The 3,580-nt window shown below is 45.3% G+C and overlaps 1 protein-coding gene and 1 long non-coding RNA gene across 3 annotated transcripts in view; one reads left to right on the forward strand and one right to left on the reverse strand.

Annotated features, from left to right (window-relative positions):
• The window catches only part of LOC105514202 (chromosome unknown open reading frame, human C6orf106), a 127,287-nt gene that overhangs the window by 7,184 nt on the left and 116,523 nt on the right, over positions 1–3,580 (forward strand). The window lies entirely within an intron of this gene.
• The window catches only part of LOC105514203, a 1,200-nt gene continuing 564 nt past the window's right edge, over positions 2,945–3,580 (reverse strand). Inside the window, exons 1-2 of one of the 2 annotated variants that reach the window (XR_001002151.1) lie at positions 3,448–3,500; positions 2,945–3,292 (exon numbers count right to left, since the gene is read on the reverse strand). This is a non-coding gene — a long non-coding RNA (uncharacterized LOC105514203). Of the gene's footprint in view, positions 3,293–3,447; positions 3,501–3,580 lie in introns of those variants that run through there. The other variant, XR_001002152.1, reaches the window with a different exon arrangement.

Below are 3,580 nucleotides of genomic sequence, written 5' to 3' on the forward strand. Positions count from 1 at the left end.
GGAGTTTTGCTCTTGTTGCCCAGGCTGGAGTGCAATGGCATGATCTCAGCTCACTGCAACCTCTGCCTCCCAGGTTCAAGTGATTCTCCTGCCTCAGCCTCTAGAGTAGCTGGGATTACAGGCATGCACCACCATGCCGGGCTAATTTTGTATTTTTAGTTGAAACGGAGTTTCTCCATGTTCGTCAGGCTGGTCTCGAACTCCTGACCTCAAGTGATCTGCCCGCCTTGGTCTCCCAAAGTACTGGAATTACAGGCATGAGCCACCACGCCTGGCCAATTTTTTTTGCATTTTTTATGCGGTTTCACCATGTTGGCCAGGCTAGTCTCGAACTCTTGACTTCATGTGATTCATCCACCTCAACCTCCCAAAGTGCTGGGATTACAGGCATGAGCCACCATGCTTGGCCAATAGCGATATAATTTGACCTCACCAATAACATTTAAAGAAAATCATTGAAAATTTTATGCTTTTTTAAAAATAAAACAGTCTGCTTTCATGGGGACAAAAAAAAAAAAATAACTACCAAGTTAATATATACTCACTGTAAACATTCAAGCAGTATAGAAACTTAACATAAAAGTAAACATTCCCCATAGTTTGGGTTGCCAGAGTTAGCAAATAAATAGAGGACACAAGTTAATGTATAGGATATATTTATACTAAAAAACCTTGTTTATGTAAAAATGTAAAAAATATGTAAGAATGATATTGTATCTTTGTTTTAATTTGTATTTCTTATTCATGGAGTTTAAAATATTTTCATTCATTTTCCAGCCTTTAATATATATATTTTTAAGAGACAGTCTTGGCCGGGCAAGGTGACTCATGCCTGTAATCCCAGCACTTTGGGAGGCCGACGGCAGATCACCTGAAGTCAGGAGTTTCAGACCAGCCTGGCCAACATCGGTGAAAATCCGTCACTACCAAAAAATACAAAAATTAGCTAGATGTGGTGGTGCACACCTGTGGTCTCTGCTACTTGCGAGGCTGAGGCAGGAGAATTGCTTGAACCTGGGAGGCAGAGGTTGCAACAAGCTGAGATCTCACCACTGCACTCCAACCTGGGCAACAGAGCAAGACTCTGCCTCAAAAAAGAAAAAGGGAGACTGAGTCTTGCTCAGGTGCCTAGGCTCCAGTGCAGTGGCACAATCACAGCTCACTGCAGCCTCAAACTCCTAGGCGCAGGCTATCTTCCTGCTTCAACTACCTGGAGCAGGTGGGACTACAGGTGCGTACCAGTTAACCCAGCTATTTTTAAAAATTTTTGGTAGAGATGCTACACTGCCTGCCCAGGCTGGTCTCAAACTCTTGGCCTCAAGTGCTCCTCCCACCTTGGACTCCTTATTGATCTTTTTATTTTTATATGTAACTTTAAAAATTTTTTTGAGACAGCATCTCCTGTCACCCAGGCTGAAGTGCAGTGGCAGGAACATGGCGCACTGCAGCCTCAACTTCCTGGGCTCAAATGATCCTCCCTCCTCAGCCTCCCATGTTGCTGGGACCATGGGTGAGCACTACCATGCAGGATTAATTTTTAAATTTTTTGTGGTGTGGTGGTCTCACCATGTTACTCAGGCTGGTCTCAAATTCCTGGGCGTAAGCTATCCTCCCACCTACTCATTGATCTTAATAGCTTTTTATTTATTACATAAAAATATTAGGGCACAGTGGCTCATGCCTGCAATCCCAACACTTAGGGAGGCCAAGGGAAGAGGATCCCTCAAGCCCAGAAGTTTGAGATCAGCCAGGGCAACACAGTGAGACCCTGTCTCTACAGAAGGTTGAAAAAACAACATTAGCTGGGCATGGTGGCACCCACTTGCAGTTCCAATTTCCTGGGGGAGCTGAGGTGGGAGGATTACTTGATCCCAGGAGTTCAAGGCTGCAGTGAGCCGTGATCCTGCCATTGCACTCAAGCCTGGGCAACAGAATAAGATCTTGTCTGAAAAAAAAATTTTTTTTTGAATTATGTAGAGCGTTTAGGTGTGGGTTAAGACCTTAGTACTGTATGCGATTGACTGAGAGTTTTGAATTTTTCCCTAAATCAGCATTCTAATTGAGTCGCCAGGTTCCAATAATGTCTTTTGGATCCTTGGTCAACACAATTTTCATCCATGGATACTGCAAGTTAAAACATTTTCTAGAAGTCTATGGTCCTAACATCAAATTAGTTCTTGGGTCAACTTTTTAATTTTTGTGTAAGGTCCCAATTGAACTTAATGTAGAAAGGGAATGTAGCAGGGTATAGTGAATGGAGTGCTAAACTGGGAGTTTGGAACGCCCTTTCCAGCTGTGTAATCTTGGGTGAATCATTTCCTCTCTATCCATTTCAATGTCTTCATCTGTAGAATGGGGAGGTTGGACTCGACAGTCTCAGTTCCTTTCAGTTATTGAGATTTTTATAATCGTTCTGTCTCTATTGCACCATCCAAAAGATTAGGACAAAACATGTTCATCTCTGAGTCCCAAATATGCATGACTCCAGAACCTTAAAAAGCCACTGTAGTTTACTCTCTTTTGGAGGTGGGACAGAGGAATGCGTTCCCTTTCCAAAACATCCTGGCCCCCGACACGTTACTACTTATTCCAGTTGTTTTTGAAATTGTGAAAAACACACTTCATAAGGAACCAGAAATCTGGGTTCTAGTTTTGCTGCTCTGTATTTCTGGACAACGCACGTAAGCTTACTTCCCTTATTTGCAAAATAGGGGGCTACTTGAAGGCAGAAGACCATTTCTCACTCATCCCCCCACCCTTCCCTGCCTTGGATCTAGGAGTGCTGGGCAATTCGCGGTGTTTCAAAAACATTTCCTAACAGAAGAGGGCAGACAAGACAGTCTCTTTACTTCCTTTCTCATTCTTTGATAGACCTTGACCGGGAAGGTGTACAGTATATACAGAAATACTTCGTCTGCTATTTTAAATACAGAACAAGGCATGCTAAATTCTCATGACTTTATTTTGATAGGGTTGTTCCTGACGGAGTGGGTGGAAGGTTATGGTGGTGTTCTTCTAGACCTGTGATGGATGTTTGTATAGAGACCTTTTTTATTTTCCGGAGACACGATGCTACCGTTGCGTAACACAAACAGCACCGATAAACTGTAGTAATAGCAAAGAGTGCCCGGGAATCAAGGTTTTAAGGCAGCATTCCTCTGGGAAAGCGGCTCTTCAAACACGTCCTTCAAGCGTGAGTGGCAGACTCCTGGCTGGGAGGGCTGAGTCCTGAGTGCACTTTGCTACTTGACCTTGCCACTGTCTCCCTCTCCCGGGACTTCAGTTTCCTCACCTGCAAAACGGTAGAGTTGTCCCAGACGAAAATCCCTGAACTTCTCCCGCAGCCCCAGGCTTTAACAGCTCTCCTTGAAGGTGGGGACCCGGCGGAGTAAGGGTCTGGACAGAAACTCCCCTACACGGTTGGACCATCTCTTTCCTCCTTCCTACTTTTCGCCCCCTCGCCCCGCCCCGGTGAGGTCACGCGGGGACGTCACGGGTTTGTGACGACACTAAGGGGCGGGCCTCCGGGAGAGGAAGGGGCGGGGCCTAGGCAGGCGACGCTTGCGCAGTGGGCGCGGCG

This window comes from Colobus angolensis, unplaced genomic scaffold (genome assembly GCF_000951035.1).
Source record: "Colobus angolensis palliatus isolate OR3802 unplaced genomic scaffold, Cang.pa_1.0 Scaffold24, whole genome shotgun sequence".
NCBI classification, from domain to species: domain Eukaryota; kingdom Metazoa; phylum Chordata; class Mammalia; order Primates; family Cercopithecidae; genus Colobus; species Colobus angolensis.